The sequence below is a fragment of the Gopherus evgoodei genome, chromosome 7 (assembly GCF_007399415.2).
Source record: "Gopherus evgoodei ecotype Sinaloan lineage chromosome 7, rGopEvg1_v1.p, whole genome shotgun sequence".
NCBI lineage: Eukaryota > Metazoa > Chordata > Testudines > Testudinidae > Gopherus > Gopherus evgoodei.
Genome location: NC_044328.1, coordinates 123745116 through 123772868, shown reverse-complemented (window position 1 = coordinate 123772868; position 27753 = coordinate 123745116).

Genomic DNA, 27753 nt, shown 5'->3' with positions numbered 1-27753 from the left:
GGACGAATACTTTCATATCGCCATTTACCCTCCGCACAGACGGTATCTACGGTTTATGGTGCACCATCAACATTTTCAATTTGTGGTCCTTCCGTTTGGCCTCTCTACCACCCCACGCGTGTTTACAAAGTGCATGGCTGTAGTGGCCACCTTCCTCCATCATCGGCGAATACACATCTTTACTCACCTAGACGACTGGCTTATTCGTGGGATCTCCGAGGCTCAAGTCACCAGGCATGTTGCTATTATTGCGGATCTATTCGAGCGGTTGGGCCTGATGATCAATCTAGAGAAGTCACTCTAGTGCCCACTCAAAGAATAGAATTCATCGGGGCCATTCTAGACTCCACACTCGCAACAGCCTGCCTTCCACTACCCCGGTTTCGGGCACTAGTATCGGTCATAGAAAGCCTTCAAACTTCTCCGACGATCTCGGCCCGCACCTGCCTCAGCCTTCTCGGTCACATGGCCGCGTGCACTTTTGTAACCAAGCACGCCAAACTACGCCTGCGTCCCCTTCAAACCTGGCTCGCCTCAGTTTACCGCCCAGGCAGGGACCCATAGACATGGTCGTCACTGTTTCTCAGAGCGTCTTAGACTCCCTCAACTGGTGGCTAACACCTTCCCTGGTGTGTGCAGGCATGCCGTTCCAACCGAGACAGCCCTCAGTATCCCTAACGACAGACGCGTCGTCTCTCGGCTGGGGGGCACACCTAGGCCATCGTCGCACGCAAGGCCTCTGGTCATCTCAAGAGCTAGCGTTGCACATAAAAGTCCGGGAGCTGAGAGCAGTCCGCCTCGCATGCCAGACGTTCCAACATCATCTGCAGGGCCTTTGTGTTCTAGTACTCATGGACAACACAACAGCAATGAACTACATAAACAAGCAGGGAGGGACTCGATCCTCCCCCCTTTGTCAGGAGGCGATCCAACTGTGGGACTTTTGTATAGCGCACTCTATAGACCTTGTAGCGTCCTTCCTCCCAGGGGTCCGGAACACTCTGGCAGACCATCTCAGCAGATCCTTTCTCTCCCACGAGTGGTCGCTTCGCCCGGACATTGTACATTCCCTCTTCCAGAAGTGGGGCTTTCTCCACATAGACCTCTTCGCTTCCCGCAACAACAGGAAGTGTCAGAGGTTTTGCTCCTTCCAGGGTCTCGCCCCGGGCTCAATATCGGACGCCTTCCTAATCTCTAGGGCCTTTCATCTCAACCAGGACATATTCCTCCTGATCTTCTTTCCCAAACCACATGCTTCTCGTAGGGAGCAGCAGTTACATTCTCTCGATGTCTGCAGGGCGCTCACTTTTTATATTGACCGTCCTAGGCCCTTTCGCAAAACGCCCCAACTCTTTGTTGCAATGTTGAACCGGATGAAAGGCCAGCCCGTCTCTTCTCAGAGGATTTCGTCCTGGGTAACAGCGTGCATCCGGACTTGCTACGATCTAGCTCATACCTCTCTGGGTCATATTACTGCACATTCTACCAGGGCCCAGGCCTCTTCGGCCGCCTTCTTAGCTCAAGTACCTATTCAGGAGATATGTCAAGCAGCTACATGGTCTTCAGTGCACACCTTTACTTCCCATTATGCCCTGGTGCAACAATCCAGAGACGATGCAGCCTTCGGCTTAGCAGTTTTGCATTCTGCAGTTTCTCACTCTGACCCCACCGCTTAGGTAAGGCTTGGGATTCACCTAATTGGAATGGATATGAGCAAGCACTCGAAGAAGAAAAGACGGTTACTCATCTTTGTAACTGTTGTTCTTCGAGATGTGTTGCTCATATCCATTCCAAAACCCATCCTCCTTTCCCACTGTCGGAGTAGCTGGCAAGAAGGAACTGAGGAGCGGACAGGTCGGCAGGGGTATATACCCAGTGCCATAGTGGCGCCACGCCAGGGGGCGCCCAGCCAACCCACCAGGTGTTGCTAGGGTAAAAATCTTCCGAAGAACGTGCACGCGGCGCGCGCACACCTAATTGGAATGGATATGAGCAACACATCTCGAAGAACAAGAGTTACAAAGGTGAGTAACCGTCTTTTACAATGCTCTTTGCTGTGGTTAGCTGTACATAACTGCAGTTTGCATAGTTCAGATCGTACAGCATTCCAAGCCACTCTGACAAAACGAGAAGTGTTGTAAATTCAGTTTTGTTGTAAGTCCTTTTTTCCCCAGTGTATTCCTCCTGCTAAGCTTAGGTGTACATTTTGTTTGACTTCACTTCTGAATTTGAGGGCAAAAGGTTGTGGAAAGACAAAAGCAAAACAGATTTCCCAAGTCCCGAGGGCATCATCTTCATAAAAGGAAAACCTCAGCACTTTTCCAGATCTGCAGGGGTTTTGTTACATGCAGTCCAATGCTGTTTACAATGCAAACTGTTTTCTTAGCATAAACAGCTGCATCGCAACACGTGCACACAGACTACGCAGGCTACAGCCTTCTCAAACAGGTGTAAAGTAACCTACGCATGGTACTTGAATTTTAAAACTTTCAGCAATTCTTTGTTTTTCAGTAATAGTCTCAGTACTGTAAAACTCTCTTCACTTTTCCCTTCTGACATGGTTTGTAGTAAATAGAGTAACTAGTTGTTTTGGGGGAAATTACTTTGACAGGAAATGGTTTGATAAAATTGTTTAACTCTACAGAGGAATTTTATCTTTTATTTCCTTCCCCTCCCCCCACCACTCCCAATGCTTCTGGCATCTGACAAGGAGGGTGGAGGCCTTCAGCAGGAGAGACTTATCAAAGGAAACAAAGCTGATTTCGAGCCTCGTCCAAAAGCTTGTTCAAGTACAATGGAAAGGCTCCTATTGACTTCAATGGGCTTTGAATCAGGCCCTTTATGAACTGCCTTGAGTTTTTGTGTTTTGTAAGCCCCATTTCACTTCTTCAGGACCTGCTTGTGCCTGGTGGGTACCTGAGATTGAACACCATTGGTTCAGATTGCCACTCTGTTGTCTGTAAACCTAGCTCGCGGCTTAAATTCAGCCAAGGCTGTCTGGAGCGGCGCATCTCGTAAACACTTTCAACCCTATTCGTAGCATGTTGGGTGAGGGGGAGACTCGCCCTGGGAAATAGTCTAAGAATTTAAGCTCTGATCTAGCCTATATGTCATGCCAAGGGAGCCAAAGGGCTTGGAAAATGGGGCACCAAGTGCCAAAGAAAAGTACTGAGGGATAATATCCAAAGCATTATGAAGCCAGCTATTCGCCGTTTGGCTCATTGTGACGCGCATCTAAGGCCTGACTTACCAAGAGACTCAGGGTGTCCTGAAGGTGTTTTTAGAGACTGTGGTCCAAGATGCAATCCTTTAAATGGAGCAGAAGACTGTAACTGCCATAGACATGGTCTATGCTCTAAAGCATCAGCTTCGTACTCTGTACAGATTTGGAGGCTAACCCCGTGTCAGCACAAAGAAAACAATAGCTGCTCTGCTGTGTGGTAGGAATGCCCAAGTAGATGGTTGCAACTTTCGATATCGGGAGAGCTGGCTGGAAAAATTCTAACCAAACAGGTTTTTGTCAAAATTTGCTTATTTGTCAAAATACAAATGTTGGTTGAAATTGAACCATCTCCGCAAAACTTCTTTCTAAAACCGGGCAGGTTTCCTGCCAGCTCACCTGGCTGCTCCTCGGCTGCTCAGCCTTCCAGGATCTCTGGTCCAGGCTAGTCCCTTAGACTGCCTCAGAGTGGGGACCCCAGGGCTTCTGAGGTCATAACTCTGGGATACCCTGCCAGGAACTGGGGACTGCAGGACTCCCAGGGCTTGCGGCTCTAGGGCAGTTTGCCAGGCAGATTGCCTGAGGCTGGAACTACCGGGTTTCCATTGTTCATAGCTCCAGGATAGCCAGTTTGGCAGGCTGACGGGGAACTGGAAGCCTTGGAAGTACTGGGTCCCACGCAACGAAGCTCCTGGCTCAGCCAGGACTTCCTGGCTCCCTCTTACCCACCTGGTGAAATTTCATTTTGAAATGATCAAAATAAAAGGCTTTGATTTTTATTTTCAAGATGCGTTTGCTTTTTATTTCCGTTTCATGGCGAATTTAAAAAAAAAAGAAAAATTTTGAAACCTCCAAATCCTCTGTGAAACACAATTGCTCCTTTCTGCCCAGCTCTGCTCACCAGTGACTGCGATTTTCCTACACTGGCCTGTAAGTGGCCTGATCCTAAAGCTATTGAACTCATGGAATGATTCTACCCCAGGAGAAGGAGCTTTCTCTCCTGGAACATCCATCTTCTCACATTCTCCTGTACTGTAAAAATCCCACTGAATCCCTCCCGCCCCGCCCGCACAAGAGATTTGGGTTTAATCCCTGTCAGCCCCTCTGCAGGATTGCCTCCTCCTGCACTAATCAGTGCTGCAATTGTGGCTTTTCAGTGACTATCTGTGAGACACCCCAGGTACCTTGTCTGTACATAGGAGACACTTGGGAGCAAAATATCATCATTGCTAGAGGTTGCACATATGATCACTTATCTCCTAGGGGCCAGGCTGTCAAAAGTGCTCAGTGCCCCCACAGTGCCCTCTGTCGTCAACACTTCCAGAGTTCTGGATTGCGGGCACAGAAAAATCTGGTCACTTTGTGTCTAAATGGGAGCAGATCTGTTTGGAAAAACCTGATCCTAAAGACACAGCTAGGATGTTCGAGTCACCTAAGGGCTTGTCTATATACAGTTATTGTTATTGCTTGCACTGTATTGGTTTGAAACCAGTATATTTAAAGGAGTACAACCTTCTAGCATGGATGCAGTTACCCTGCTATAAAAGTGTCTGATACTGGTGCTGCTAAGAGCCTGTCTACACACAAAAGGTGTACTGCTTTAACTATACCGGGATAGCTAAATTGGTGCAGCCCCTCTAATGTGGATACAGTTATATCAATAAAAACGTGCTTTGTACTTGTATAATTATTCCTGTATGATAAGGGGCATAAGCTTCATCTCTATAAGGGCTTGTTTTACATGCCAAGTTACTACGCAGCAAGCTGGAGTGTGACTGTATAGCATGCCAGCTATACAGTCACACTCCACAGTAGTGTCCGGTGTGGATGTTGCTGTAGAGCAGTGAAGTCCTAGAGTGCAGCTGGAAATGCAGTGTGTTAGGCTGCACTCACGGACTTTTGCTCTGCTGCAGCTTTGTCTACACGGGATGTTACCATGTGGCTAGATAGTGCATTGTAGCTTTGTATCTTGTCTTGCCGTGTAACAACTCACTGTGTAGGCATGGCCTAAGGCACCTCTTATATCAGTGTAACTGCAGCCATACTAGGGGTTGTACCACTTTATTATTTCAGGAGAAAACACATCCCTATCCAAAATAGCCAGGTGGGTACAAAAACCTGTGTAGACCTGGCCGAAGTGGCTTAGATGCATAAATCCCATTGGCTTGGATAAATTATTTATGCTCTTAAATCACTTAGAGGCTTTTTGAAGATCTCAAGCCTTCATAGTCCCTCTCCAACCATTCAGTCAGTTACTGGGTGAATGAATTAGTGTTTTCAAGGCCCGTGAAAGATTTACTATAGTTTCCCTTTCTGCAACTTGTGTACAGAATCGTCAGATTTGAGAATAAACTAAAATAGGGGGAAATAAACGTGACTGGCTCTTTAACTCATTTGTCAGCCAAGAAAAGGAAGGCAATGAAAATGTTTTCAGGAGAAATAACATTAGTTAGTCTTTACATTCAGACTTAGCACATTCTGGTGCTATTCTGGGTGCTTTAGTGTTTGTAGAGCAATGTTCCAGTATCATGTGATGGTACAGCTGGTACTTTCACCATTACAGCAGTTTTATATGTTGGATTATAAATTGTTTTGGTCTCCCATCACCATTAGTGAGAGGTGGAAGACTAGTAATCAATCCCTTTAACAGGTATGGACTGGGTTGCATTTTGCACTCAAATAGTGCACTGATGTGTGGTGATGAGAGAGAATCAGATATGCCCCCAAGACAGTTCCCCTTGCCTTTGACTAAAATTTGACTCAAGCATTCACCAAACCCAATTTTATAAATATTAAAAGTAGACTATCTTTGTATTGTCAAATAATTACATAAAACTGCCAAAACAAACCTAAAGAGATGTAAAAAGGCGTGTCACTAACACACATGCTTACTCAGAGCTGTAAGAGGTGGAAACTTTTTTAACACTTCGTGCAAAAAATATAATTTGGTTTCCAGTTCTGGGCATAGCCTTGCTATGTACGTTTATACCATTTCAGCAAAATTATCACTTTCATACCGAAACCAAAGGGAAATTTATTTTTGTCCTTAATAAATATCTGTCTTGTCGATAAGACTGTGAGGTTGTCAGAGGCTGTCTCTTGTTATGGGTTTGTATGTCACCTAGCAGAAAAGGGCCTCCACTTCAGATGAAGCTTTATACACTGCTAAATTATAGATAAGAATAATAAAGTGATGGCCAGAATGAAGGTGACATGTGGCCTATCCTCACATTCTTGTTATGATCAGAAAAAAACACCAGTAACTGTCACTCTGCTACAGTTAAATATGGTTTTATTATATGGTTCATTTATGATTTATTTGTTAACGTATAATATAATACTTAGCCTTTATGTAGCTAATAGTTACTCTTTCAGTAAAAGCAGAAATGCTTACACATTCCAGTAGTTAAATGATGCAATGTCCAGGTGGATATTTAATGGACCATGACAAATCTGGAATGATATTGCAGACATCATAAATATCTTCACTTGAACAGATAGAACAGAACCTTTGTATGAAAAACTCATACCAACTTTCTTCATGTGGTGACCATATTTTCATATAGGTTTCAGGTTTTTTTAAGATTTCCCCACACATATTAATTTGTTGTATAATAATACAAAACCGGAATCCCTCACACCTCAAACAATGGATGTTTTATAAAGCACATACTTATTTTCATCTCTTTAAGGCTCTGATTGAGCAAAATGCAGTATTTAAAACTTTAAACGTGTGAGTAATCCCAGTTTGTTCAGTGGAACCCCTGGTGCTGAAAATTGTACATATGCCAAAGCGCTTTGCTGGATCAAGGTTCAAATCAGTAAAATCAGTCTGCAATATCTGACTTTCAGACCTTTTTCCATTTGGCACTTCTCATCAAGGTTGTGTGTTAATTACTTTCCAAACCATTGAATAGATGGCTATATGGTGCATCTGCTTGTCATGCAGGGAAAGAGACATAGAGTGTGGCTGTAACTTAGGTCTGGTCTACCCGGGGGGGATCAATCAAAGTTATGTAATTTCAGCTACGTGAATAACGTAGCTGAAGTCGACGTACTTAGATCTACTTACCACTGTGTCTTCACTGTGATAAGTCAACAGCTTATGCTCCCCAGTTGACTTTGCCTGCACCTTTCGCTCTGGTAGAGTAGCGGGAGAGTGCTCGGCAGTCAATTTATCACGTCTAGACTAGACACAATAAATCGACCCCCACTGGATCGATAGCTGTCCATCGATTTAGCAGGTAAGTGTAGACAAGCCCTTAGTTTTACCTCTTGAGTAACCTTGTATCTATAGACACTAAGACTCTGATACTGGCTGGCTAATAAAATATTTTGCATAGCAAATAAATGTATTCAGAATTATCACTCTTTTTCCAAGTTATTGTTCTCTTTCACTTAGTATCCAGTCTCAAATATAAAGAGGAATAGCAATTTCCTCTTCTGTATCTAAGACTCTCAAAGCGCTTTACAGACAGGCAATCAGGATTCTTATCTTTGATTATACCCAGAGGTGCATAGGGATCAGTCCAGCTGTTATTGAAATGACTGTGGAAAGTATGTCTGCATCCACTAATGACACCTACCACTGCTCACCACCATGCTGATTTTGCCTGTGGAATGATAGCACCTGCTACACTTTCTGCATGCAAATAGATATTTACTGTAGTAATGAAATCCCCTGGTTGGATCATTAGCAATGGGGATCAAACCCAGGAGTTCTTGGTCTCCGAGCATGAGCATCTATTGCCTGAATGGAAAGACCCAAGTCTGTCAGATCAAAGGCAGTAACAGACACACAAACTTTTGTATGGCTCAGCCACCAGAGGGAGACAGAGCTGCACTGTGAGATGAAGGTTCGCCTAGCGCACGCACGACCCACTGTCATCCATTTTTCCTCTCCGTGTGAAAACAACAGTAACAAAATATGTGCCTGTTCCAGTAAAGGGGCCCCAAGGTCTCGTTTCAGAGATGTGCCTAGATGTATGCTTCAGTCCCATTAAAGCCAATGATGATTTAGGCCTAAGTTTAAGCACATGCAAGTGCTGTGTTGAACAGGGATAGTTTGCTGAATTGGAGCTCATAGGAGCAGCAGGACTTTGCTGACCAGCCTGTCAGTCACACGGCACCATTGTACGGTACTTTCTGAAAGTGACCTTCAGTAGACAGAACAAAATTACACAGAGCAAAGATTAATTACAGTGGCACACATAATGACCCATGTGGAGTCATCACTGGTTCTAGCTCTGGTCGCTGTTACTTATAATGGCCTGAATGCCAACTGTGTGAAGTCCTTGGCTTGGTACCCAGTGCTTTAGGGGTGGCATGTTCAAAAGCAGTTGGTGTTGGTCTGATTCTGCTACATCGCTGCCAGAGGCCATGGGTTAGGCCAGAGCGGAGCATATTTGAAAATCCCAAGCTTAACCAGCACAGTCCATTATAGCAGGGTTAGCATGTGACAGAATGTGGTGGGAGGCATAAGGTCTGGCCAAATCCCACTCACCGTAGTTACCCACATGGTCCCATTGTGGTCAGGGATACCTGGAACAGTGAAAGGAGCATTGTAGGACCCTGGTATAGTGAATGAGGGTTTTCCCACTGCTTTCAATGGGAGCACGATTTGATTAATTAGGTATAAGGCATACAAAGCACAAGAAGTCACCCCCAAAATGGCTATTCAAAAGCAATGCTTTAATTCTTCTCTCTCTGTATGAGTATTTATGGGCCATTTTTATAGAATGGTGCATTCATTTTGAAATGTTGAAATCAGCAGGATATTAACATTATTTTATTATTGATACATTTATACTATAAAACACAGCTGCTGAGCATATGTAGTATAAATGCTGTAATCTCTTAGCTCTATTATACAATATCTTTTATATTTTTAGCTAACAAGAGTTTATTGTAATATTTTACTATATATTTAACACTCATTTTTCAAGGTGCAATAGTCTGAAACTTGACACCAATTTAATGGACTGCAGTTAGTGGATACCCCTTCCTCTATATGCTCTTCAGTCTTTGTATAAAGCAAGAATGTATTTAAAACTGCAGAGATTATAAACTTCTCCTGGTTTTCTATACTTCTCTGCTAGGCAGTCCAAAAAGCTAACACAATGTTAGGAACCATTAGGAATGGGATAGATAATAAGACAGCAAATAGCATAGTGACACTATATAAATCCATGGTATGCTCACACTTTGAATACTGTATGTAGTTCTGGCATCCTCATCTCAAAAAGGATATATTAGAATTGGGAAAGATGCAGAAAAGGACAATAAAAATGATTAGGAGTAGAGAATAGCTTCTATATGAGGAGAGATGAAAAGGACTGGGACTGTTCATCTTAAAAAAAAGAGACCGCTAATCCGGGATGTGATTGAGATCCATAAAATCATGACTGGTGTGGAGAAAGTGAATAGGGGAGTGTTATTTACTCCTTCTCATGACACAAGAACCAGGGGTTACCCAATGAAATTAATAGGCAGAAGGTTTAAAATGAACATAAGGAAGAACTTCAAACACACAGTCAACCTACGGAACACATTGCGGGGGAAGTTATGAACACTAAAGAGTATAACTAGGATCAAAAAAGAAATAGATGAGGATATGTCTCTCAATGGCTATTAACCAAACAAAACCCCATGCTCTGGATGTCCCTAAACCTCCATGCCAGAAGCTGAGGCTAGAGAACAGGGGATGGATCACTTGTTAATTGCCCTGTTCTGTTCATTCCCGCTGAAACATCAGGCACTGGCCACCGTCGGAAGACAGGATACTGGGTTAGATGGACCATTGGTCTGACACAGTATGGCTGTTCTTATGTTTTTATGTTCTTACTTTTTTCTGCTAAATCTTTAATGTGGGTTAATATAATAGTTTGGCTTTCAGCTGTCCTTAACTGCTTTTTCCCCTTTGGTGTTTTGTGATCATTTAATTATCCTTGTGTGTTTATTTCTGTATAGTGCCTGATGTCAAAGCACCAGAAATCTCTCTTGGCCTTATTTGATTTATTGGCTACTTTTCTCTACCACAAATGAATGATGCAATCACAGCTGCATCTTTGAGCTATCCTGACTAGAAAATAACTCTGCTAGAGCATTCACAGATCTCCTACATTCGTATTTTGTCTTCAGAAAGAGACTATACTTAACTGAAACATCAACAAGTACATGAACCCTTGTGTAATATGTACATTTATTACACCCTAAACACTATATTTAAAGAACACTCAAGTTGCAAATTCAAACACTCAAAAGTTAGGATATGCCAAAATTAAGATTCACTGTGAAACCTTAATTTGGCTCCCTTGTGTGTATGCATTAGAATAAATTATTTAAATACATACTACTTTTCCATGGGATGCCTACCTCCCTGAGTGAATTAGTTATTAATTATTTACTTTTATCCTCCTCATTCTGTGCACAGGCCTAGGCCTCATGTAGCGCACAGTGTTCGAACTGTGCACTGAATACAACATTATTAATTTTGTCTTCTGTGGCATTTATCCCCGTAGCATTGGAGTGCTTCAGAAACATTAATGAATTTATCTTCTCAGCACCCCTGTGAGAACAGGTTGGCTTATCTCCATTTTACAGATGCAGAACCGAGGCACGGAGAAATTAAATCCCAAACTATCCTCTAATTTTAGGTGCCCAGTTTGAGATGGCCAGGGGCTGATTTTTATAGCATATAATACATTCGAGCATAGCTCCATTCAACTTCAGTTGCAACTACGAGTGCTCTGCACCTCTGCTGATCAGACCCCAGGTGTCTCATGTTGGTCACCCAGAAAAGGAAACATACAATTAGTGATGAGCTGTGAAAAGGCTGGTTTAAGTCACTTGCCCAGAATCCCATATGAACTCTGGGGCAGATACCGGGATAGAATCCAATTCTCCATGGCAACATTCAACTGATTTAGCCATGACTACTGTCCTTTCCTTTTCCTGCCTCGTTCACTACACACCTTCCAACTTCTGCAGCAAATGAGGTTGGGGTCCTACTGACAACAGACTCCTTCACCACGCAACATTGATTCACATCCAGATCAGGTGCATCATATGTTCTGAATGAACATGCTCTTGACTTCCTCTTCCTGGTGCCACAGTGGTCCCTGGCTGCTGGAAGGTGCTGAAAACGGGAAAGTCCTGCTTAGTCCCTGCAGTCATGTGCTGGAATGTGGAATCTGCAGGGATGGCACATGCACAGTCTGGTTGGCATGTAGCAGCTGGGAGGGGATGAAGCATGCTCAGTGCAGATGGAATCTTTGGGGAATTTAGCTGCCAAACAAGCCTCTACTGAGCAAGTGAGAAACAGGATTTGTTTAGAGGCCTGTAATTGGCCATATTAGGGTATTTTTTCACAGGAATGGCAAAAAGCACATCCTCCTCCCCACCTTCGCTGCCAGGGGTGGCTCCAGGCCCCAGCACGCCAATCGTTTGCTTGGGGCGGCATGCCACGGGGAGGTGCACTGCCGGTGGCTGGGAGGGCGGCAGGCAGGGTGCCTTAGGCGGCATTCCTGCGGGAGGTCCACTGGAGCTGCGGGACTGGCGACGGGCAGAGTGGCCCCCGTAGCATGATGCCGTGCTTGGGGTGGCAAAATGTCTAGAGCCGCCCCTGTTCGCTGCCAAACTCCAAGTCTCTTTCCAAAGTGTGGAAATGCTAAAGATTAGTAAAATGGAGATGAGGTTATTTTTTAAAACCTGGACAAAATAATTTATCTTCCCCTAATATTATACTAGGAAACTGTTCAAACTTTCCCAGAAACTTCAGCCGGAGGCAGATGTGCTCAGTCCAAATGGTTAAAGTTTGGCAAACTTTGAAGCAACTGAAAGCAGGATCTTATAATGAGAAGTGTCGGGAAACATTAAGTAATAGACCGCACTGCGATATAATAAATGTCGGATTGGTTTAACTTGGACAATATTAACTTTTCCTGCTTTTTCAGAGATTTTTTTTTTTCCATTTGGATTGTGGAATTGCTTTCTTCTTTTATATTGTGTCACCGCAATGGTTGAAATTGTCATATGCAAACCCATATTTGAACACAACTCAAATTATGTTGCCTAGCACAGGTAGGTAAGAATGTTGGGGGCAATGAAGTGACTCACTTAATTTAATTTTTTCAATTGGTTACTGAGAGTCCCATTTTTATTCTGCTTTTCTCCTGTCCAGTTTTCATGTGCTTTCTCATCACTCAGCATCAGAATATCTTTTATTAAGTTTATAATTTAGGAATTTATTTGTTAAATTAACATTTAGATCTCCTACTCCAATGGTTCCCAAACTTGTTCCACCACTTGTGCAGGGAAAGCGCCTGGCAGGCTAGGCCAGTTTGTTTACCTGCCGCGTCCGCAGGTTCACCTGACTGTGGCTCCCAGAGGCTGCCGTTCACCGCTCCAGGCCAATGGGAGCTGCTGGACGCGGCGCGGGCTGAGGGACGTACTGGCCACTGCTTGCAGCTGCTCCCATTGGCCTGGAGCGGCGAACTGCGGCCACTGGGAGCCGTGATCGGCCGAACCTGTGGACACGGCAGGTAAACAAACCAGCCCGGACCACTAGGGGCTTTCTCTGCATGAGTGGCGGAACAAATCTGGGAACCACTGTCGTACTCCATCCACCAGCAAAATTCCCATTGAACTCAATGGGATGCTGGCAAGCCATCTTCAAAATGGGGCTTTGTGTATGGTAGTGATTTAGGTAGATGTGTAATGTTTCTTTATGCAGTAGTTTGAACATTTTTTAATAAATGACTTTTTGATCAAAGTGAATATTTTGACAAAATATTTCAGTTTTGATCACTAATTTTTGGAAAAAAAATTGAAACCAATCTTCATCTGATTTTGCAAACTTTTCATTTAGGTACTTTTTAATTCCCTTTCACGTTTCTTCTCCCTTTTCACGTGGGTGGATGCATGGAGGGACCGGGTCATGGTGAGGGGGAAGTGGAAGGAACCCAAAATTATTTTTTTTCCCCTATATGAAAGGAAAACTTTCATTTAAAATATTTTCAGCCAACAAATATTCAGCCAACAAATATATTTTGAACAAAACAATTTTGTTTTTCTGAATGTTTTTTGCAAAAAAGGAATTCTAATTCCTGACTTACCCTGGTGGTGGAGAGGGATCTGGGTCTGTGATTGATGTTATAGAGATAAGGCAATCAATAGGACTACTAATATGATTAAACTGACAACATTCAGCTCTCTCAATGCCCCTTAACAAAATTTGGAAGCTGAATTATGGGTGACTTTACCCGATGTTGACAATTCTTATAATTTGTAGTGATTCTCATGATATTTGGTGTGTTTCTTTAGGGGTCAGCTCCTGGAAGCATGTGAATATTTGAGGATTTCAGGTCTTTTTTAAAGTGAATTTCTAGCCTCCAGGATTACAGAGAAAAACTTGAAAACATAGTCCCTGAAGGCTCAGACACCAGAAGCCAAATGAACCCTCAAATAATTACTTTCAGTTTTTAATGATTTTTAATCCAATCTCCATGATTTTTGGGAGCTATCTCATGATTTTTCAACAGTTGAGGTTGGCAATACAAGTTCTCCTATGTGTAATGATTCTCCTGTAAGGTTGCATGTCCCAAAGTGCATGCTCTTTTTGAGGCGAGAGTGGGCATGTGTGTGCAAAACCTCACTGTATTGTTATAGCAACATTTCACCATAGCCTGGGTGTGTTGCTTAGAAAATAGTGACTTTCCCATAGTCTTCTTTGTGCCCTCTTACTGTAATCCATGAGCACCTCAAAATTGTAACGGATTCATCTTCCACATCCCTGTGAGGTTGGGCAGTATGATCCTCATTTTACAGGTGTCACGTATCATTATCTCTAGCTTGCCTGTATATATATATCTGCCCCTGGAAATTTCCACTACATGCATCTGACGAAGTGGGTATTCACCCACGAAAATTCATGCTCCAAAACGTCTGTTAGTCTATAAGGTGCCACAGGACACTTTGCTGCTTTTACAGATCCAGACTAACACGGCTACCCTCTGACACTTGACACCATGCAAGGCACTGCATTTAGCTGTATGGCTTGGAAATCCATCAACCTCGTTGTAGCAGAGTGGATCTCTGCTCCGGCCCGGAAGGGTTAAAACAGCCCCTGGATAAGGGCTGGGGGCTGGAGAAAGCAGCCTTTTAGGCTGGGCTGATTGGGGAAGTGGCAGCAGCTGGGGCCATGCCCCAAACTGAGCAACAGGCTCTTATATAAGGGCAGAGAAGCCAGGCGCCCAGACAGTCTCTCTCTGTGTTGAGAGAGAGAAAGGCCTGGCTGCAGGGAACCAGACAAGGTACCTAGAGTAAAGCAGGGCTGGGGAAAGGCAGTGGAGCTGGGGAGCTCCTGCCTGGAAAGCCCCAGGCTGCGGCCTAGAGTTAGGCCAGGGGGTACTGGGGTTGCAGGGTGCAACCCAGGGGTAGGCTAAGGCAGCAGGTCCAACCCCCTTTGCTGATAATGAGAGGCTAATACTGCAGTCTGCCCCAGGGCGGGATAGCTAATGGCTGGGCAGTTGCCAAGACACTGAGGCAAAGTGGGGATAGAGGGTGGGGGGTTCCCAGGGAGGGGAAACCCCTAAGAAAGAGGAAGGGGTTACTGCCAGGGGGCAGAACCCAACATAAAAGGGGCACTGGGGTCCAGGGAGGGACACTAGGCCAGTAGCCGAAAGGTGGATCACCGGCCTGCAGAGGGCGCTCCGAGCTGGAATTTGAGCTAATTCCCAGGACGAACAGTAGGAGGTGCCGCGGGGGTGAGTGGCGCCCGGTTACACTCATGAAGAAACTTGCACAAATACAGACAGATATCATCTTCCTTTCCAAATGCAAACGGATGGACATCATATCAAATGGACTAAAGGTAAAAAATCCACTGCTATCTACATACTACACAGACCACAGTGAGAGATTATGCCATACTCTATCAAAGAAATTGAGGAACCACCTGATCAGCATCCTATACAGCAAACAGGAAAACATCAAAAAAGAGCTCTCCAACCTGGAGACTCTCATTAATAACCAAACTTCCATACAAACAGACTTCACTAAAATATGACAGGAGATCTACATTACTCACTTCTCCTCTCTACAAAGGAAAAAGGACTGTAAGCTGTCTAAACTCTTACCTGCCTCACGGGGCCACAACCGTGGTACCCCCAACCCACCCAGCAATATCGTCAATCTATCCAACTACACACTCAGCCCAGAAGAAAAGTCTGTCCTATCTCGGGGACTCTCTTTTTGCCCTGCCACCCCCACCAACATGATACAGTTCTGCGGCGATCTGGAATCCTACTTCCGCCGTCTCCGACTCAAAGAATACTTTCAGGACAACACTAAACAGTGCACTGATACACAGGTACCCTCCCACCAACAGCACAAGAAGAAGAACTCCACATGGACTCCTCCTGAGGGTCGAAATGACAGTCTGGACCTCTACATTGAATGCTTCTGCCGACGTGCACAGGCAGAAATTGTGGAAAAACAACATCGCTTGCCTCATAACCTAAGTCGTGCAGAATGCAATGCCATCCACAGCCTCAGAAACCACCCAGACATTATCATCAAAGAGGCTGATAAAGGAAGTGCTGTTGTCATCATGAACAGGTCTGACTACCAAAAGGAGGCTACCAGACAACTCTCCAACACCAAATTCTACAGGCCACTTCCCTCAGATCCCACTGAGGAATACACTAAGAAACTACAACATCTACTCAGGACACTCCCTACACTAACACCGGAACAAATCAACGTACCCTTAGAGACCTGACCAGGGTTATTCTATCTACTACCCAAGATCCACAAACCCGGAAATCCTGTACGCCCCATCATCTTGGGCATTGGCACTCTCACTGAAGGACTGTCTGGATATGTGGACTCTCTACTCAGACCCTATGCCACCAGCACTCCCAGCTATCTCCGTGACATCACTGATTTCCTGAGGAAACTACAATGCATTGGTGACCTTCCAGAAAACACTATCCTAGCCACCATGGATGTAGAGGCTCTCTACACAAACATCCCACACAAAGATGGAATACAAGCTGTCAGGAACAGTATCCCTGATGATGCTACAGCACAACTGGCTGCTGAGCTCTGTGCCTTTATCCTCACACACAACTATTTCAAATTTAATGACAATATATATCTCCAGATCAGTGGCACAGCTATGGGCACCCGCATGGCCCCACAATATGACAATATTTTTATGGCCAACCTGGAACAACGCTTCCTCAGCTCTCGTCCACTCACGCCCCTTCTCTTCCTACGCTACATTGATGACATCTTCATCATCTGGACCCATGGGAAGGAGTATCTGGAAAAATTCCACCACGATTTCAACAGCTTCCACGCCACCATCAACCTCAGCCTGGACCAATCTACACGGGAGGTCCACTTCCTAGACACCACGGTGCAAATAAGTGATGGTCACATTACCACCACCCTATACCAAAAACCTACTGACCGCTATGCCTACCTTCATGCCTCCAGCTTCCATCCCGGGCACATCACATGATCCATTGTCTACAGCCAAGCACTGAGGTACAACCGCATCTGCTCTAACCCCTCAGACAGAGACCAACACCTACAAAATCTCCACCAAGCATTCTCAAAACTACAATACCCGCATGAGGAAATAAGGAGACAGATCAACAGAGCCAGACGTGTACCCAGAAGCCTCCTACTGCAAGACAAACCCAAGAAAGAAACTAATAGGACTCCACTGGCCATCACATACAGTCCCCAGCTAAAACCTCTCCAACACAACATGAGGGACCTACAACCCATCCTGGACAATGATCCCACACTTTCACAGGCCTTGGGTGGCAGGCCAGTCCTCGCCCACAGGCAACCTGCCAACCTGAAACACATTCTCACCAGTAACTGCACACCGCACCATAGTAACTCTAGCTCAGGAACCAATCCATGCAACAAACCTCGATGCCAACTCTGCCCACATATCTACACCAGCGACACCATCACAGGACCTAACCAGATCAGCCACACCATCACCGGTTCATTTACCTGCACGTCCACCAATGTAGTATACGCCATCATATGCCAGCAATGCCCCTCTGCTATGTACATCGGCCAAATTGGACAGTCTCTACGGAAAAGGATAAACGAACACAGATCAGATATTAGGAATGGCAATATACAAAAACCTGTAGGAGAGCACTTCAACCTCCCTGGCCACACTATAGCAGACCTTAAGGTGGCCATCCTGCAGCAAAAAAACTTCAGGACCAGACTTCAAAGAGAAACTGCTGAGCTTCAGTTCATCTGCAAATTTGACACCATCAGCTCAGGATTAAACAAAGACTGTGAATGGCTTGCCAGTTACAGAACCAGTTTCTCCTCCCTTGGTTTTTCACACCTCAACTGCTAGAACAGGGCCTCATCCTCCCTGATTGAACTACCTCATTATCTCTAGCTTGCCTGCATATATATACCTGCCCCTGGAAATTTCCACTACATGCATCTGACGAAGTGGGTATTCACCCACAAAAGCTCATGCTCCAAAATGTCTGTTAGTCTATAAGGTGCCACAGGACATTTTACAGGTGGGAATCCAAGGCTCAGAGAGAGTGAGTGAATTGCCTATGTCACACAGGTAGCGTGATGCAGAACGGGGAGCTCAACTCAAATATCCCAAAGCACAGTTTAGTGCCAGTAGCAGGGTGGACCACTGCTCCGGCCCTGAAAGGGTTAAAACAGCCCTGGATAAGGGCTGGGGTTGGAGAAAGCAACCTTTTAGGCTGGGCTGATTGGGGGAAGTGGCGGCAGCTGGGGCCACGCCCCAAACTGAGCAACAGGCCCTTATGTAAGGCAGAGAAGCCAGGAGCACAAAGAGTCTCCCTCTGCCTGTAGAGGGAGAAGGGGCTGGCTGCAGGGAGCTAGTACTGGGGGTTGCAAGGGGCAGCCCAGGGGTAGGCCAAGGCAGCAGGTCATCCTTGTCAGTGATGAGTGGCTCGTACTGCAGTCTGCCCCAGGGTGTGGGGCTAGACAATGACTGGCAGTAGCCATACACTGAGGCAAGGTGGGAATAGAGGGCGGGAGTTCCCTAGGGAGGGGAGACCCTGAGAACAAGGGGTCACTGCCAAGGGGCAGCATCCTATGTAAAAGGGCACTGGGTCCAGGCAGGGACACAGGGCCAGTAGCTGGAAAGGCGGATCACCGGCCTGCAGAGGGCGCTCTGGACACTGGACTGAGCTAATTCCTGAGGACGACCAGTAGGAGGCACCGTGGGGGTGAGGAGGCCCGGTTACAGTGCCTTATCCACAGGACCCATCCCTCTGAGGCCTCAAGTCTACAGCTACATATGCACCTATTTAACTGTGTGCATGTGATTAATCCTATTGAAGTCAATGGGACTACTTATGTATGAAGTTAAGCTCATGTATGTTTGCTAGATCAAGACCTACGTATGCTGCCTGCTCTTGATCAAAGTTGTCATGCCCATGCTACCTGATACAAGTAGAGATCTTAAACAGATTTAAAAAGTCACATTTCAGAGAGATTTAAACATTTGTAAAGACTTTACACTTTCTTCTCTAAAAATTATGTGACCAATCTGGGAGTGAGACCATGTGAGGGGAATAAAAGTTTGTGGGATAAAAACCCCTAGTCCCATTTTCTCAAGTACACAGTTTAAAACTGCAAATAGACATTGTCGGCTATGCAATAATGCTTCTGATGACATTTAGTCCAGAGCCTTTGAGACGTGAATTGCAGCTTTGCGCCTCGTGCTGTGCATTGAAAGTGAGCAGCAATCACTACTCCTGCACTTCCCATTGTGTGCTATCTTGGTGCTTAAACAAGAGGGAGGCTCTTGCATTTCTTGCTGCCATGGTTCCTTTTGTATATTAGAAATGTTGCCAGCACAGAACTGCAAACACATTTTCTAAGTCCTAAGACAAAATATCCACTCCCTAGTGGCTAAGGTGACCAGACAGCAAATGTGAAAAATGGGAGAGGGTGTGGGGGGTAATAGGAGCCTATATAAGAAAAAGACCCAAAAATCGAGACTGTTTCTATAAAATCGGGACATCTGGTCACACGAATAGTGGTCCTGTTTTTGAATCCCTTTCTCTCCCACCCATGCTGGCTTACTGTGGTGAGGAGAAAAGAGAAACAGTAAAGGGGTAGGGGGGAAATGAAAAATCAACTTTTCAGTTGTCCTTTATTTCACTGGTACCGTTAACCTGCTGTCTCTGGCCCATTTGTTCTTATTGTGTTATGGATCAGGGACCCATTGTGCTAGATGCTCAGTTAAAAGACCATCCCTGCCCCAAAGAGCTCCCAGTTTGGGTGAAGGCAGGATGCAACAGGTGGGTGAGACAAACAAATAGGGAAGAAGGTAATGGTGAAGTCAGCAAGTTTATCTGGCAAGAATCAAACTGCCATAACGTGACAGGAAGGATGGTTCAGCCTGTGGGGTGCTAACCTAGGTTTTGGGATCAAATGAGCACTGGCCTGCTAAACCCAGGGCTGTGAGTTCAATCCTTGAGGGGGCCATTTAGGGATTTGGGGCAAAAATCTGTCAGGGACAGTATTTAGTTGGGGATTGGTCCTGCTTTGAGCAGGGGGTTGGACTGGATGATCTCCTGAGATCCCTTCCAACCCTGATATTCTATGATCAAATCTTTACTCTGCCACAGACTTCTGGTGTCATCTTGGGCATGTCACTTACTCATTCTGTGTCTTGTTTCCCCAGCAGTAAAATGGGGGTAATACTCTGTGTTGTGAGGCTAAATACACTGAAGAAAAAAAAGGAGATGCCCAGCTATTGAGGACCAAATAAGTACCCCAGATCGATAGCCATCCATGTCAAAATTCCTGCTGTAGCATTAGGTTCTCTCACTTACTTTCTTTGTCTTCAGACTCCTCAGGACTATTTACTGCATATATCTTCATCTATGCATGAGAACTCCCGTTGACGCTAATGGGAATTTTGTATATGAGTCAAGGACAAAATACAATTGATAGTCTCCAGCCACTTTCCTCCTGTTAACTCTGGCAACCTTTATAGATGCACAGTTAGGTATCAAGGTAAGGTAACTTGGGCAGATTCTGTTTTGCACAAAGCACAGCAAGAAAACCAAAGCCCTGGATTTTGTCTTTCTGGGCTGCATTCTTCCATAATGTTGTGAGAAGTACCTATATTTCTCCAAATGTCACTTGAATAATTCCCTTTGTGATTAGAAGGGGGAACATACAAATGTACTCAGCCCTGGTCTCACTGTTCCCATTGAGGCAAGGTGAGTTTCACCACTGACTCTAATAGGAGCAGAGAGTTAGGCCAATGCTTGACTAGACCAGAGGTTCTCAACTTTTTCTTTCTGAGCCCCCCCCCTTCAACATGTTATAAAAACTTCAGGGCCCACCAGTGCCCCCAAAACTGTTTTTCTGCATACAAAAGCCAGAGCCGGCATTGGAGAATAGAAAGCACGGCAATTGCCTGGAGCCCTATGTCACAGGGGCCCCTGCAAAGCTATGTTGCTTTGGCTTCAGCTCCAGGGGGCAGGGTTCAGGATCCCGGGCACAGTGTCGCTTCAGCTTTCTGCCCTGGGCCGCAGTGAGTCTAACATTGACCTGCTGGCGGACCCCCCTGAAACCTGCTTGTGGCCCCCCAGGGGGCCCCCCAGACCCTGGTTGAGAACTGCTTGACTAGACTGTAGCCTCAGCTATTAGACTGAATGTTTCTGAAAAGAGGGCAGAATGGAGTATAGTCTCTGCTTTACAAATGGGGAACTGAAATATGGATAAAGGTGACTGGCAGAACCAGGAATCTCTTGAGTCCTCTGCAGTCTAGGTGCAGGAATCTCTTGAGTCCTCTGCTTCTCCAGTTAACTTTAACCGGAGCTGAGTCTGTTTAGAAGCACTCTGAGGCACGTCCACCCATTGGGAACATGACATTCTTCAAAGGCTTAGCTTTCCGAAGGGTTTGATGGAACGTGAAGCCGTAAAAACTCCATTCCGAGCATTTTGGCAGTAGCCTTATTTAAAAACTTCTTGGGTGCTCTGGCAGCAAAGATTGTTTCCAAAGCCAAAGTGAGCCATCAGGACAACAGATGATGTTTACTTCTGGTGACATAATATTCAAGTCAAATAATATTTAATTGCACTTTCTTTCATCTCCTGACAATTTGAAAGTGCGTTTGTATGACAAAAAGCTGTTGGACAACGTTTTGTGACTTTTGTCTTGCTTTGTGTGTGGTGAACATTTGTCTTGTCTTTGGCCAAGGCAGACCACATCCCAAAAGGGCTTTGTCAGGTCAGACTAGAAATCATTTCTTACTAGCAGAAATAGATCATGTCTCAAACTAAGGCTTACAAATAAAACTTTGTTTGCTTTGGTGTGAGTTTAGGGCCTGACTGGGCATCACTGGGTTTGAATTTGTTGTTAACCTGAAGACTTCAGCCTGGCATCTTTATTGTCCAAAGAAAGGTACAGCATAGTATGTTCCGCAAAGTTGTTCCCTGCTGGTGTGCTTCATCTCCGGCCTCATGAGATCACCTTTGAGGAATGAGGGCAGTTTATTCCCTATGCCCATTCAATCTGTACGTACTGACCAAGTTGATAAAGAATCTTTTGTGTTTTTGAGGGACACAATCATGCGAGCAGGGTCCACACAGGGCAGCTACCAGGCAACACTTTAGTGCACACTGCAACTGACACCCTAGTCGTCCTCAGTGTAGGGCCTTCTACTAACACTGTCAACATGGATACAAGTTACTGAAATGGTGGATTTTCACGTCTGAACATGTATCCCCTGGACTTTTGACTGGGATCATCCTGGCTTCTCTAAACCAATTAACAGCATCCACGCCAAGTTTCATTCACTACTAACCCATGATAGAGTTGGGGTAGTGAATTAACTCTCTGTGTATGCTGGGAACTTTACAGTAATTACTGCTGCCCTATAAAATATTACCTATCACTAACCCAGATGTGAGGTTGTGTTAGTGACTAGGATTTTTTTGGTACATTGTTTTTCCTCATAAGCACAGCCATTATTTATAATGTGTATGACAGTAGCTCCAACTGAGATCGGGGATCCCCATTGTGTGAGGTGTTGTAACACAAAAACTACTCCGCAGTGCGGACTCTAGGGTGTGAGTTGCAGTGCATTCTGAAGTGTTGCCCTTTATCTGCCCTATGTGGACCCTGCTCATGTAACATGATTTTGTCCCTCAAAAACACAAGATTCTCTATCATCTCAGTCAGTACGCACATATAGCAAATACCTGTGGAACACAGAGCAGAGACTTGGGTCTGGGCAAAAACAGAGCTCCAAACAAAACGTGCATCCCAGCCAGCAATTACCATTCCTGTGGAACGCAGTGCGGGGTGTTCCAAAAAGTTCAACCACTGCGCATTCCCTTTTGGGTTTGCCTTCCACTAGCACCCACTAAAAGGGGCCGAGTTTGCATGAATAGAGTCTCAAACAGGACCATGTTAACGCAACCTAGGTAGCGCTGGCAGGATCTGCATGGGGCAGTTACAGTGTCACACCCTAGTGTGCCTTGCAGTTCACACTCCCATAGTCCCCACTGGGGACTGTGTAGACAAGACCAAAGTAAGTGACAGTCCCTGCCCTGAAGAGCTTACAGTACAGAGAAATGGTTTGTCCCAAATCACAGCTGGGGATAGAACAGAACCCGTTTCCTGACCCTCAATTTATTGCTTTATCCCTTAGACCACACTGCCTCTCTTAAAAACTATGCGTACTATTAATAGTCCCTCCTGTAGCTATTTATGGGCCTGATCCAAAGCCCATTAAAAGGGGTCCCATCAACTTCAGTGGGCTTTGGTTTAGGCCCCAGAAGGGTGGTCACAAACCTTGTGAATTGATGTGACTTGAAGAGGATGCTCGTAAACTCAGACTATGTTGCAAGCACCGGTTTATGTTTTTTGCAAACACTGTGTGGCTGGTTTGATTTACCATGTAGTCTGGAGACAGACAGCACAGTTTAAACTGTGGAAGACGGAGACAGAGCTCTTTTTAAAAAGGACTGTTTATAAAAGCGGTTCTTGAAATACCACCCTTGGAAGGCGTGTGTGTTTCTGGAGATGATCTAACACCTTTCCCTGCTCATTCTCTAAAGGCATGCTTTGGTAGCAGCACCTCTGGAAAGGGTAACAAAACACAAGTACAAAATACCTGACCTATGATATACATGTTATCTTATTTGGCTGAACCAACCTGACTTCTCTAGAGCTTGAAACGTGGCATTCATTGAGGGGCTAGTGAGGTCTAGTGCTTCAGTCTCCTTCTGTCTGCTCCTCTGTACTGGAGTAACATTTCTCTGTCACTTTGGACAGGAGAAGAGCATTTTCTGAACATGCAGGAAGTGTTTGTCAGCAGCAAGTATCCTCAGTTGTTTCCCCTGTGGTTGGCTGTTTGTTTGTTCCCTCAGGAGCCTAGCACTAGCAGATTTGTTGAGTCTCCAGTGGCAGTGCAGCTGTTGCAAACACATCATTCCATTTCAGTCCCTTTTTGACTGAGAGAAAGAGCAGATGTAACTTTTAGCGGAATCTCCATGAGTGCATTTGTGGCACTGTTACTGATACAGGTGTAAATTCCATACATGTGTTGGACAGCACCACCCCTCCAGTTACTTTTGTTGCCACCAACAGTGTGGAGTGTGGCATGGCAGCTGTTAAGAGAGGCCAGCATAGGAAAGATCAAATCAGTTGGATGAAACTTGCTGGCTATGGGTGAGCTTAAATCATCTCCTCCCCTGGAAAAGTTTGGTTCTAGTTTAGGAACCAAATCTATTCTTTGAAAGAATTGATACGAGAATTATTACCAAGAAAAAACCCAACAACATGCAATTCTTAATGTTAAGTACATCCCATAGAATCATAGAAGGGACCTCGAGAGGTTATCTAGTCCAGTCCCCTGCACTCATGGCAGGAGTAATTATCTAGACCATTCCTGACAGGGGTTTGTCTAACCTGCTCTTAAAAATCTCCAATGATGGAGATTCCACAACCTCCCTAGGCAATTTATTCCAGTGCTTAACCACCCTGACAGTTAGGAAGCTTTTCCTCATATCCAACCTAAACCTCCATTACTGCAATTTAAGCCCATTGCTTCTTGTTTTCCTTAACCTCTGAGGATAAGACAATTTTTTTCCTCCTCCTTGTAACATACTTGAAAATTGTTGTCATGTCCCCTTTCACTCTTCTCTTCTCCAGACATAACAAACCCAATTCTTTCAATCTTCCCTCATAGGTCATGTTTTCTAGACTTTTAATCATTTTTGTTTCTCTTCTCTGGACTTTCTCTAATTTGTCCACATTCTTCCTGAAATGTGGCACCCAGAACTGGACACAGTACTCCAGCTGAGGCCTAATCAGCGCAGAGTAGAGCAGAAGAATAACTTCTTGCGTCTTGCTTACAATACTCCTGCTAATACATCCCAGAATGATTTTTTTTTTGCAACAGCGTTACACTGTCGACTCATATTTAGATTGTGGTCCACTATGACCACCAGATCCCTTTCTAGTACTCCTTCCTAGGAAGTCATTTTCCATTTTGTATGTGTGCAACTGATTGTTCCTTCCTGAATGGAGTACTTTACATTTGTCCTTATTGAATTTCATCCTATTTACTTCAGACCATTTCTCCAGTTTGTCTAGATCATTTTGAATTTTAATCCTATCCTCCAAAGCACTTGCAACCCTTCCTAGCATGGTATCGTCCGCAAACTTCATAAGTATACCCTATGCCATTATCTAAATCATTGATGAAGATATTGAATAGAACTGATCCCTGCAAGATCCCACTCATTAAGACCTTCCAGCATGACACTGAACCACTGATAACTACTCTCTGGAAATGGTTTTCTAACCAGTTTTGCACCCATCTTATAGTAGCCTCATCTAGGTTGTATTTCCCTAGTTTGTTTATGAGAAGGTCATGCGAGACAGTATCAAAAGCTTTACTAAAGTCAAGATATATATACATCTACTGCTTCCTCCTCCATCCACAAGGCTTGCTGCCATGTCAAAGAAAGCTACCACATTGGTTTGACACAATTTGTTTTTGACAAATCCATGCTGACTGTTACTTATCACCTTATTATCTTCTAGATGTTTGCAAATTGATTGCTCAATTATTTGCTCCATTATCTTTCTGGGTTCAGAAGTTAAACTGACTGGTCTGTAATTCCCTTGGTTGTCCTTATTTCCTTTTTTATAGATTGGCACTATATTTACTCTTTTCCAGTCTTCAGGAATCTCTCCTGTCTTCCATGACTTCTCAAAGAATCGCTAATGTGTCTGATATCTCCTCAGTCAGCTCCTTCAGTATTCTAGGATGCATTTCGTCAAGTCCTGATGACTTGAAGACATCTAACTTGTCTAAGTAATTTTTATCTTGTTCTTTCCCTATTTTAGCCTCTTCTGATCCTACCTCATTTTCATTGGCAATCACTACCTTAGAATCCAATCACCGCCAACCTTCTTGGTGAAAACCAAAACAAAGAAGTCATTAAGCATCTCTGCCATTTCCACATTTTCTAATATAATTCCATCTCTCCCCCTGATTGAGTAATGGGCCTACCCTGTCCTTGGTCTTCCTCTTGCTTCTAATGTATTTGTAGAATGTTTTCTTGTTACCCTTTATGTCTCTGGCTAGTTTGATCTCGATTTGTGCCTTGGCCTTTCTAATTTTGTCCCTACATACTTGTGTTATTTGTTTATATTCATCCTTTGTAATTTGACCTAGTTTCCACTTTTTGTAGAACTCTTTTTTCATTTTTAGATAATTGAAAATCTCCTGGTTAAGCCAGGGTGGTCTCTTGCCATATTTCCTGTCTTTTCTACGCAGTGGAATAGTTTGCTCTTGTACCCTGAATGATGTCTCTTTGAAAAACTGCCAACTGTCTTCAATTGTTTTTCCCCTTAGACTTGCTTCCCATGGGATCTTATCTACCAACTCCCTGAGTTTGCTAAAGTCTGCCTTCTTGAAATCCATTCTTTATTTTGCTGTTCTCCCTCCTACCATTCCGTAGAATCATGAACTCTATCATTCCATGATCACTTTCCCTCAAGCCACCTTCCACTTTCAAATTCTTGACTAGTTCCTCCCTATTTGTCAAAATCAAATCTAGAACAGCCTCTCCCCTGGTAGCTGTCTCCACCTTCTGAAATAAAAAATGGTCTCCAATACATTCCAAGAATTTATTGGATAATCTGTGCCCTGCTGTGTTATTTTCCCAACAGATGTCTGTTAGTTGAAGTCCCTATCACCACCAAATCCTGTGCCTGGATGATTTTGTTAGCTGTTTAAAAAAAGGCTCATCCACCTCTTCTTCCTGGTTAGGTGGTCTGTAGTAGACCCCTAGCATGACATCGCCCTTGTTTTTTACCCCTTTTATTCTTACCCAGATACTTACAACAGGTCTGTCTCCTATTTCCATCTCAACCTCAGTCCAAGTGTATACATTTTTAATATACAAGGCAACACCTCCTCCCTTTTTTCCCTGCTGGTCCTTCCTGAGCAAGCTGTACCTTTCTATACCAATATTCCAGTAATGTGTATTATCCCACCAGGTCTCTGTGATGCCAGCTGTATCATAGCTGTGTTTATTTACTAGCATTTCAAGTTCTTCCTGCTTATTCCCCATCTTTCTTGCATGAGTACACAGACATCGAAGATACTGATTTGTTCCCCTCTCCTCCCCAGAGTTCTGTCTTGTCTCTCTTTATAGACTCATAGACTCATAGACTCTAGGACTGGAAGGGACCTCGAGAGGTCATCGAGTCCAGTCCCCTGCCCTCATGGCAGGACCAAATACTGTCTAGACCATCCCTAATAGACATTTATCTAACCTACTCTTAAATATCTCCAGAGATGGAGATTCCACAACTTCCCTAGGCAATCTATTCCAGTGTTTAACTACCCTGACAGTTAGGAACTTTTTCCTAATGTCCAACCTAAATCTCCCTTGCTGCAGTTTAAGCCCATTGCTTCTTGTTCTATCATTGGAGGCTAAGGTGAACAAGTTTTCTCCCTCCTCCTGATGACACCCTTTTAAATACCTGAAAACTGCTATCATGTCCCCTCTCAGTCTTCTCTTTTCCAAACTAAACAAACCCAATTCCTTCAGCCTTCCTTCATAGGTCATGTTCTCAAGACCTTTAATCATTCTTGTTGCTCTTCTCTGGACCCTCTCCAATTTCTCCAAATCTTTCTTGAAATGCGGTGCCCAGAACTGGACACAATATTCCAGTTGAGGCCTAACCAGCGCAGAGTAAAGCGGAAGAATGACTTCTCGTGTCTTGTTTACAACACACCTGTTAATGCATCCCAGAATCATGTTTGCTTTTTTTGCAACAGTATCACACTGTTGACTCATATTAAGCTTGTGGTCCACTATGACCCCTAGATCTCTTTCTGCCATACTCCTTCCTAGACAGTCTCTTCCCATTCTGTATGTGTGAAACTGATTGTTCCTTCCTAGGTGGAGCACTTTGCATTTATCTTTATTGAACTTCATCCTGT